This window comes from Hibiscus syriacus, unplaced genomic scaffold (assembly GCF_006381635.1).
Source record: "Hibiscus syriacus cultivar Baekdansim isolate YM2019G1 unplaced genomic scaffold, ASM638163v2 tig00002237_pilon, whole genome shotgun sequence".
Classification (NCBI taxonomy): Eukaryota; Viridiplantae; Streptophyta; class Magnoliopsida; order Malvales; family Malvaceae; genus Hibiscus; species Hibiscus syriacus.
Window position 1 is genome coordinate 11,441,768 of NW_024061918.1, and position 11,750 is coordinate 11,453,517.

An 11,750-nucleotide genomic window follows, 5' to 3' on the forward strand; every position below is an offset into this window, starting at 1 on the left:
ATCAATTTTGTCCCTCAATTTTTTGAAAATTACCAAATGGTCAAAATTTTATAAGGCTTGTATAATACTTCATACATCATTTACAACCCTTACATAATGTTTCCATAATTTTTATCATCCATTTAAGCCATGGCCAAAAGTTACAAAGTTCCAAAACTAGGGTTTTCATGATTTTGCTCGATTTTGATTCAATTCAAGCATGAAATCAACCTCCATCCAAACTTAAAAATCTATACAATCAAAGGCCTAATCAAATTTCATCAAAACACAAAGTTCCACAACTATATAATTTGGTTGAAACTCATGGAAGCATTTTTTGGAAGATTAAACGTGTTTTAATCATAAAACAAGCTTCAAAATCAATTTACAATCTCAAAAACATCAAGATTCATCATCAATTCCACAAGCCCTAATATGAACATAAACCCTAAAATTTGGGATATTTTAAATTAAGCAAGATTAGCAAGCATAAATAGTACCAAAAGATAGTGTTTTTCACGTAAAACAATTTTCTATTTCACGGTATAACTCAAAATCCAAATGAAATTGGTCAAAAATTGAAAAGAAACTTTCTCTCACCTTTGGAGGAGTTCACAGCTTGAAGAAGAAAAGATGAACAAGGTTTCATAAATATTTTATTCATTTAATTGGAAAAGACTAATTACCCTAAATGAAACTTCATATTGACCATCAAACTAAGAAAACTCAACCTTATCATCTTCCAAAAGTAAAAGATAAACAAAATATTTCACACTTTACCATTTTTCCATGCAACTTTCCAAAAATTACAATCTTGCCATTTTAATCCAACGATCCAGATTTAACATGGAAATAAATCCTCAAATCCCATGGTTCATATTATTTTACATCATTTTAACATGTGGAAATAATATTTATGAGCTTAATTTATCAGCCTTCAAATTTTCTATTTGATCCGATTTACCAAATTGTTACCAGACTTTAACACTTTCTAGTTTTTAACACAATTTCCAGATCAAGAATCTGATTTCAATAAAATCCCACTTTTAAGAGTAAACTATCCATTTATGGAATAAATATTATTTTTGTTAAAATTATCACTTAGGTCCTTGAATGTTTCCTAATTTTATACTTTGGTAACAAACTTTCAAAGTTTTCATTTTGGTCACTAACCAAGTTTTGGGGTATTACATATCCAATAATGCTCCATTGGCAAAAGCACCTATAACCATCCTTGTTTACTTGTTAAGACCATTATAGAATATCTAATTTTGCATCCAATGTTGAAAACCATGCATTGGACATTTATGTATTAAATATTTAGATCTCTTCCAAACATCATATAAGTTTTCATACTCCATTTGCTTAAAATATGTAATTCCATTTATAAGCCTTGAATTCATGTTGGGAGGTTTGAATCGTTACAAGAACTTTTGGACAAGCTTGTTTCACGATGCGATCGAACTAGGGGGCAGCGAATTGAGTCACACCATGTATTTGTCGCGAAAAGAGTATGGAAATAGTTTTAACTTTAAAGCTTCTATAGGTACTCCTTGTTGTAAGTATGAATCACACACCTCAATAAATGCTCTCAAGACTGATCAAGGGTCTTCATTGTGTATCTCACTATGTTACTCCGTTGACTACAACATTTAGAACATCATCAACTTCAACTCAAATTGGGTAACATGAACAGTCGATCTAATAATCACAGGGTTTAAATCATCCAATATTGGCATATAATGTTCTCAGATAGGCCTATTTTTTTCATGAATGTTGTGGTATGGTGGTAACATTGAAATGTTTTGCAAAGTAGAAATCAATCCATCATTATGCCCTAATTGCTCTTGTTGATGTTAATCTCTCTCCATCGGTTATTGCTTTGAGTTATGCTTCAAAAGAAACATATTAAAATCTATTTGTAAAAGAAAAATTAAAACTACATTAGTAAAAAGGTAATTCTAAAAGTAATGGCAGTAGCCCACGGTAACGATGCCAAAAACATGATGCTTTAAATAATGTAACGGTAAGTAGTGCAAGCATACAATATCGTATCAAGTAATAAAATGGATGCAAATCAATGCATCGAGTATCATATCCATATAGACAAGTATTGTAATACCCCAAATAGTAGGTCAATGGTTATTTTAAAAGAATTTAAAAATTTAAAGGTTTAATTTAATAAATGTTAAAGTATAAGAAATGATTTGAGTAGGGCCAATTAGTAAGAAAAGGATAATTTAAAGGGTATATTGGTCCTTTGGAATGAAATGAAATTAAAAATTAATTTTTAAAGATTAGGGATTTAAGAAAAAGGGGAAAGTTAAAATTTTAGCTAAGTTAATTATGGCTCTTCTCTTCCTCCCGTGGGTTGTTCTCACCTACATAGAAACAAGGTAAACTTCATTAGGTTAGTTTTTGCTTCCGATTTTGGTTGGCTTTTGTAACCTTAAGTGATGAGTAAGCCCAAGGAAGGTTTCAAGAAGATTAAAACTAAGAGTTGGAAGTTTTATTTGAGATTTAGGGATATGGGTTTTTGAATGATATGTGGATATATTAGTTTTTTATTGAGGTTTATTAGTATATTAGACTTGTCAAAGGAGTGAATAAAACATTAAGAGCATTGGATATGATTAAAAACGTGTTAGAAAAAGTAGTAAGATTCTTGAGTTGAGATGTTGTTTAGAAATTTTAGGAGTTATAAGAAGTTAAATGATGGAAAGTTAGTTGGGTTAAGTAAATAAGAGTTTAATAGTACTATTAGAGGACAAAGTAAGAGATTTAAAGGGAAAAATAAGTAAAAATTGGGCTAAAAATGGTAAATATGGGTAGGGGTATCGGTACTGGAAGAACAATAACGATACTATAGGCTTAAATTGGAAGAAATTAGTTGAACATTATCGATACTGATGCAATTAGTATCGATACTTAGGTGGGTATCGATACCATGAGAAAGGTATCGATACCATTGATTTACAGAATGCATAAATGGTATCGATAAAGTAATAGAGTATCTGTACCATAATATAGAAGTATCAGTACTGAGAGGAAGGTATCTATACCATTAATTTACAGAATGCCGAAATGGTATCGATACTGAAAGGGAGTATCAGTACCATAATATAGAAGTTTCGATACCATGGTATGGTTACCGATACTATTGAGCCTAGAATTTAAAGATAGGCTGAAATTTGTTATAGAAATCTACATAATTGAGTGTTATTAAAATATAAATGTTAGGGAATATACTAACATTTTGTATGGTGTGTTCCTTTAATGGATGCTTGTGTAGATCATAACCAAACTCCTGAATCTAACAAGATCAACATCAAAGATAAAGTTGTTGAGTAGGCAGACCTCATTACATTTTTAGCGAGGATTATCAGGTGAGTACATTTATTGTGTTTATTTGAGAGGAATAAGTTTTGAAATAACTTCAATTATAAGGTTTTAATTTAATGTATGTTAATGGTATTTAATATATTTTTTATGCATATAAATAGGACATTAAAGGCATGAAAGGATGCCATAAATGAAATGCATAATTGTGTATTACAAGAATGAAAGGATGCCATAAATAAAGTGCATAATGTTGCATTACAGGCATGAAAGGTTGCCACAAATAAAAAGCATAACAGTGTATTAAAGGCATGAAAGGATGTCATAAATGAAATGTATAACGGTGCATTACAGGCATGGAAGAATGCCATAAATGAAAATAATGAATAATTACTAAAGAATAATGGGAAAAATGTACGTAAAGAAAGGTATGTTGGACATACTAAGAATGTTGGTGATGATAGTATGAAAGAAATATGGTTTAGATAATAGGGACTTGTCTAATCCTTATGGATGATCGAATTGTTTCGTAACCAAATAATCATGATATACTTATGTTTACATTAATGTTTCCTTACAATATTATGTCTCACTAAGTAAATATTTAACGTGTGTTGATTTCACGCATAGGTGAAGACATATAATAGCAGTACCTATCATCAATTAAGGTTGACTCATCAGTAACTATAGGACAATCTAGATTATTTTGAAAACTTAGTTGGCATGTAATTAAAATATGAAAAATGCTCTGAATTGTATTTAATTAGAAACTCGTAACAGATTCTAATTAATGTTTTTTGGTATATAAAACAAATGTTATGTTTTAAGAAATTTGGAAACAAAATTTTACGGGTTTTCAATTGAGGAAATATTTTAAAAGGGATGTGACATCTATATCTCGTGTACGAAAAGGTATACATGAGATGGGTGTTACATTTATTGGTATCAGAGCTACATGTTTAGCCAATTCTTGGCAGAAACCGATTTTACTTGAAAATAGAAAAGGGATTACATGCCATTAAGATTGTCAATATTACTGATATGGTGTCATTAGAGTACGATTGATGACACTCCTTACTAATTGTAGTGTTATCATTATGTATGTTTTATTAGATGTCAAAATCTTTGAACTCGCGAAGGCGGGGAACAAGAGATGAGAGAAGGAATTGATAGCAAAAGTTACGAGACTAATAGTGAACAACCGATCCTATCTGAAAGTGCTAGTGTGCCTGCACATAAGGGGATTACAGTGCCTGAGTTTGGAACTTTTATACAAGATCTTGACACCATATTGACTCGATTTAAACCTCCCCTACTCCTTCAACATCGAGGATCTTGATTTCAAAAGAGTTGAAGAGCTTCGGAGCTCCAGAGTTCCGAGGAGAAGAGGGTGAGGATCCAATGGAGGCTGACTTATGGCTAAATTATGTTATAACAATGCTCGAAAGTCTTCAATGCTTGGATCTGGAAAAGTTAGGAGGAGATATATATTTACTTAGAGGATCAACTCTAGTATGGTGGTCAAATACTACAATGTATGCAACATCGAAGCAAGTGACCTGGCAATTCTTCCTGGAAGAATTGAAGAACAAGTATGTGGGTGAGCAGTTCAGACGGGCAATGCTGTTAAAATTCCTTAACTTGAAACTAGGTGATTGAACCATACATGAGCTCGAGGCTGAGTACAACAAGTTGAACCGTTTTGCTACTAAAGTGGTTCCAAATGATAAAGCACGACGTGATTGGTTTATAGAGCGTTTGAGGCCAAAGTTAAAAGAGATGATGTTGGCTTTGAACTTGCCAAGTTTGCAAGAGGTCATAAACTGAGCCAAGGCTATTGAAAGAGCTCAAGGAGAGACTTTAGCTGAGGAACAGAGTTTTCAGATGGGAAAATGAGTGAGAATGCCTTCAACTCCCTACTATGTTAAGAGAGGCAAGGGCTTGAGTTCCAGATATATTAATAGAGATAGTTTTGCGGCAGCTTAACAGAAAAATAAGCAATTCCAGTCTTTTGCTGTTAGCTCAGGTAGAGCATCCGGGGAAAGGACTCCATGTCAAACATATGATAAATTCCACCGTGTAGCATGCAAACTTCTCAATGGATCTTGTTTCCAATGTGGTGAGACATGCCAATTTACCCGAAACTGTCCTAAGAAATCTGCGGATAATTCAGCGCAATTAGAAAGATCGACGACAACATCTAATAGAAGCATAGGAAGGGGTAGATCTAGGGGACAATCTGATTCAATGCATAGACAAGAGACTTAGGGAGTCGCTAGAATTTACAACATCAAGACTAATGAGGATCGGAATGACCCCGAAATCATAATAGGTACTTTCAATCTTTTTAATGAGAATGTATTTGTTGTTGTTGACCCGGGTTCTACACATTCATACATTAGTAAAAAGGTGGTTAGAGCTAAAGGAATTCCTTTACAACCAATTGTTAGTGAGATGATAGCGGTAAACCCTATTGGTCACAGTACGAGAGTAACTAAGGTATGTAGAAATTGCCCTATAAAGATCCAAGGGATTGTGTTCCTGAAAAACTTGATGGAGTTGACCTTCAATAAATTTGAAATTGTTTTGGGGATGTATTGGTTGTCTTCACACTATGGATGGGTCGATTTTCGCAAGAAACGATTGTTACTAAAAGATACAGAAGGTTAAAAAATTTTAGTGATTGGCAAAAAAAAGGAAATCACCATCAAAAGTGATATCAGTCATGAGTGCAAGGAAAATGATGTCAAAAGTATGAATAACTTTTCTAGCCAATGTGATAGATACTCGAATATCAGAAGTTATAGTAAATGATATCCCCATAGTTATGGAATTTCCTGATGTTTTTCCCGAGGAGTTACCTGGATTACCTCTAGATCGTGAAGTAGAATTCAAGATTGAGGTTTACCTGAGCACCGAACCTGTTTCTATAGATCCATATCGGATGGCTCCAACTAAATTGAGAGAATTAAAATCCCAACTACAAGATCTACTTGATAAGGGATTTGTAAGACCCAGTGTTTCTCCTTGGGAAGCACTTGTGCTCTTTGTGAAAAACAATAATGGGTTTCTGCGATTATGCATCGATTACCGCCAGTTAAATAAAGTAACAATAAAGAACAAGTATCATATTCCGAAGATTGATGATCTGTTTGATCAGTTGAAAGGAGAAGTAGTGTTTTATAAGATAGATTTAAGGTCGGTGTACCATCAATTAAAGATCAAAGAGGATGATATTTCAAAGATAACTTTTTAAAACTCGGTATGGGCACTATGAATTTGTAGTGATGCCATTTGGATTGACTAATGCTCTGTAGCATTTATGGACTTGGTGAACTGAGTATTCCAACCTTAGTTGGATCAATTTTTGGTGGTATTTATAAACGATATTTTGGTGTATTCCAAGTCAAGAGAAGAACATAATGCTCATCTTCGAGTGGTTCTTCAGACACTTCGCGAAAATAAGTTGTATGTCAAATTATCCAAGTACGAATTTTGGTTAGCCAAAATTTCTTTCCTTGGTCATATAGTATCCACAAAAGACATAAGAGTAGATCATAAGAAGATCCAAGCTATAATGGATTAGCAAACCCCAAAGAATGTTTCTAAAGTTTAGAGTTTCTTGGGGCTTGCTGGTTATTATAGACAGTTTATGAAGAACTTTTCAATGTTAGCATTGCCGCTAGATAAGTTGTTAGGAAAGGTTGTGCCTTTTGTTTGGAAAGAGAAATGCCAAGAAAGTTTTGAAAAGCTCTGGAGAATAGTAATAGAGGCTCTTGTACTTGTACTACCGAAGTCAGGTAAAGATTATGTAGTTTTCAATGATGCATCCCATAATGGATTGGGGTGTCTGCTAATGCACGATGGAAACGTTGTGGCTTATGCCTCAAGACAGTTGAAGAATCACGAGAAAAATTACCTGACACACGATTTGGAATTGGCATCAATCATGTTTTCCTTGAAACTATGGCGTAATTATCTATATGGTGAGCGGCACAATATTTATACGAATCACAAGTGTCTAAAGTATTTGTTGACTCAGAAAGAGCTAAACTTGAGGCAAAGAAGGAGGACCGAGTTTTTAAAGGATTATGATTTAATTATTGATTATCATCCCAGAAAAGAGAATGTGGCAGTGGATGCACTTAGGCGAAAGACTTTTTCCACCCTACGGGTTTTAAATGTGTATAGGTCTTTAAAGGAAAACGGTGCATTGTTTGTTGAACTTAAGTTAAATTCGATGCTTTTGGATTGGGTAAAAGAGCTGCAATGTCAATATAAGAATTGCTTCGCGAGAATGGCACAAATAGAAAAAGAAGAAACCATAGACTTCAAAATGAGAGCTGATAAATGTTTATATTATCAGGGATAACTTTACATTCTTGATAATGAGGAATTTAAGAAAGATATTCTTATCGAGGTAAATTATAGTCCTTTAACGATGCACCCAGGTGGGAATAAGATGTATCAGGATTTAAAAAGTCGTTATTGGTGGCATGATATGAAAAGAGATATATCGGAGTTTGTGGTAAAATGTTTGACATGTTAGGAGGTGAAAGTTGAACATCAAGTGCCATCTAGATTGCTGCAACCGATATTCATTCTTGAATGGAAATGGGAACGAGTTACAATGGATTTTGTTTCGGGGCTACTTTTATCATCAGGTAAAAAGGACTCCACATGGGTAATTGTAGATCGATTGACCAAGACATCTCATTTTATTCCAGTTCGAGTAGATTATGGATAAGTATGTGGAGATATATATAAAAGAGATAGTCAGACTGCATGGAGTGCCTATTTCAATAGTGTCTGATTGAGACCAAAGGTTTACTTCAAGATTCTGTAAGTCATTATATGAGGCATTGGGTACTCGATTGAACTTCAGCATAGCTTTTCATATGCAGACAGATGGGCAATCAGAACGATCTATCCAGATACTAGAAGATATGCTAAGAGCATTTGTGATTGAGTTTAAAGGATCATGGGAAATGTATTTTCCTTTAGCGGAATTTGCATATAACAACAGTTACTAATCGAGTATTAAGATGGCCCCTTATGACGCTTTGTATGGGCGAAAGTGTCAAACTCCATTAAATTGGTTTGACCTAAAAGACCAAAATCTAATTGGGTCGGAGTTGATTAAATAAATGGAGGAGAAAGTGAAAATTCTACAGGGCAATCTAAAGATAGCCTCCGCTCGACAAAAGTCTTATGCGGATCTGAAAAGAAAAGAAATATAATTTCAAGTGGGAGATAAGGTGTTTCTAATAGTGTCACCCTGGAATAAGGTATTAAGATTTAGGAGAAAGGGAAAGCTGAGTCCGAGATTCGTTAGACCTTATGAAATCTTGAAAAGGGTTGGAACCGTAGCTTATTAATTAGTGTTGCCTCTGGATATGGACAAGATCCATAATGTTTTCCACGTATCGATGCTTAGAAGGACATATCAGATCCATCCAATATCCTCACGCCTTAAGAGATAGAAATCTAACTAGATTTAACTTATGAGGAGGAACCAGTACGAATCTTGGAAAAGGAAAACACGGAATTGTGCAATAAAAGTATTTCATTAGTTAAAGTGCTACGGCAGAATCATAAGGTAGAGGAAGCTACATGGGAAAGAGAGGAGGACATGAGGAAGCAATTTTCACATCTCTTTGATTCAGGTACTTCTTTAAAATTCGAGGATGAATTTTCTTAAGGGGGAAGAATTGTAATACCTCAAAAGGTAGGTAAATGGCTATTTTGAAAGAATTTAAAAATTTGATGGTTTAATTTAATAAATGTTAAAGTATAAGGAATGATTTGAGTAGGGCCAATTAGTAAGAAAAGGATAATTGAAAGGGTATTTTGGTCCTTTGGAATGAAATGAAATTAAAATTAATTTTTAAAGATTAGGGATTTAAGAAAAAGGGGAAAGCTAAAATTTTAGCTAAGTTAATTATGGCTCTTCTCTTCCTCCCGTGGGTTGTGCTCACCTACATAGAAACAAGGTAAACTTCATTAGGCTAGTTTTTCCTTCCAATTTTGGTTGGCTTTTGTAACCTTAAGTGATGAGTAAGCCCAAGGAAGGTTTCAAGAAGATTAAAACTAAGAGGTGGAAGTTTTATTTGAGATTTAAGGATATGGGTTTTTGAATGATATGCAGATATATTAGTTTTTATTAAGGTTTATTAGTATATTTGACTTGTTCAATGAGTGAATAATTGATTAGAAGCATTGGATATGATTAAAAACATGTTAGAAAAAGTAGTAAGATTATTGAGTTGAGATGTTCTTTGGAAATTTTAGGAGTTATAAGAAGTTAAATGGAGGAAAGTTTGTTGGGTTAAGTAAATAAGAGTTTAATAGTAGTGTTAAAGGAAAAAGTAAGAGATTTAAAGAGAAAATTTAGTAAAAATTGGGATAAAAAATGGTAAATCTGGGTAGGGGTATCGATACTGGAAGAACAATATCGATACTATAGGCTTAAATTGTAAGAAGTCAGTTGAACACTATCGATACTGATACAATTATTATCGATACCATTGATTTACAGAATACAAATATGGTATCGATACCGTAATAGAGTATCAGTACCATAATACAGAAATATCGGTACTGAGAGGAAGGTATAGATAACATTAATTTACAGAATGCCGAAATGGTATCGATACTGAAAGGGAGTATCGATAGAGGGAGTATCGATAGAATAGTATAGAAGTATCTATAACATGGCATGGGTACCGATACTGTTGAGCCTAGAATTTAAAAATAGTCTGAAATTTATTATAGAAATCTAAATAATAGTACTTGTGAGTATTATTAAAGTATAAATGTTAGGGAATATACTAACATTTTGTATGTTATGTTACTTTAATGGATGCTTGTGTAGATCACAACCAAGCTCATGATTCTAACAAGATCAAGAGCAAATATAAAGTTGCTGAGTAGCCAGACCTCCTTACAGTTTTAGTGATGATTATCAGGTGAGTACATTTATTGTGTTTATTTGTGAGGAATAAGCTTTGAAATGTGTTCAATTATAAGGTTTCAATTTAATGTATGTTAATGTATTTAATTTATTTTTGATGCATATAAATAGGATATTAAAGGAATGAAATGATGACATAAATGAAATGCATAACGGTGCATTACAAGCATGAAAGGATGCCATAAATAAGATGCATAACAGTGCATTACAATAATCAAAGGATGCCATAAATAAAAAGCATAACGGTGCATTAAAGGCATGAAAGGATTCCATAAATAAAATGCATAATGGTGCATTACAGGCTTGAAAGGATGCAATAAATAAAATGCATAATGGTGAATTAAAGGCATGAAAGGATGCCATAAATGAAAATAATGAATAACTACTAAAGAATAATGAGAAAAATATACGTAAAGATAGGTATGCTGGACATACTCAGAATGTTGATGATAATAGTATGAAAGAAATATGGTTTAGATAATAGGGACTTATCTAATCCTTATGGATGATACAAATTGTTTCGTAACCAAATAATCATGATATACTTATGCCTACATTAATGTTTCTTTGCAATATTATGTCTCACTAAGTAAATTTTTAACGTGTGTTAATTTCATGCATAGGTGACGGCATAAAATAGATGAGTAAGGAGTGCAACAGTAGCAACAACATCATCAACTATCATCAATTAAGGTTGACTCATCAGTAACAATAGGACAATCCAGTTTATTTTGAAAAACATAGCTGGCATGTAATTAAAATATGAAAAATGCTCTAAATTGTATTCAATTAGAAACTCATAACAGATTCTAATTAATGTTTTGTGGTATATAAAACAAATGTTATGTTTTAAGAAATTTAGAAACAAAATTTTACGGGTTTTTAATTGAGGAAATATTTTAAAAGTGTTGTGACATCTGTATCTCGTGACGGAAAGGTATACTTAAGATAGGTGTTACAAGTATTACTAAAAGAATTTTCATAGCATTAAGTAAGTAAAATAACACAATTGTGTATGTGATGTTGCGAATAAAGCAATAAAAAATAATAGCTAAAATAAAAATAAGAATAAAGATATGAAGGGATGAAGGGAATCACAACAATGACAATGAAAGCAATGGATTGACTCAAGTTAAATATTATGGTATTCTTAAACTCAATCATACAATTAGTGATGTCATAGCCATAAGATTAATGCTTCTAGCATTAACTTAGTAGGTTTTCCTCTCTCGATGGATCCACCCATAAACTCACAATGGTGTTATATTTCTATACCCACTTATGCAAATTTATTAAGTATGCTACGACAATTAGTCAGCTAGATCTCTATACTGAAATGTTTCTCTCACTATCGTTGATGCTCGTAAAATGCCACTCACCTCTCAATGCAATGGAATGGGCAATCATATATCTATAGACTAAAATCTTTAATAAAATCAAGCAAACACCAATTGAATCA

The 11,750-nt window shown here is 32.9% G+C and overlaps 1 non-coding gene across 1 annotated transcript; it reads left to right on the forward strand.

Annotated features, from left to right (window-relative positions):
* The first annotated feature begins 1,266 nt into the window (after positions 1 to 1,266).
* Positions 1,267 to 1,373, forward strand: LOC120143659. Its single transcript, XR_005517962.1, has one exon. It is a non-coding gene; the product is annotated as a small nucleolar RNA R71 (small nucleolar RNA).
* Positions 1,374 to 11,750: the final 10,377 nt, after the last annotated feature.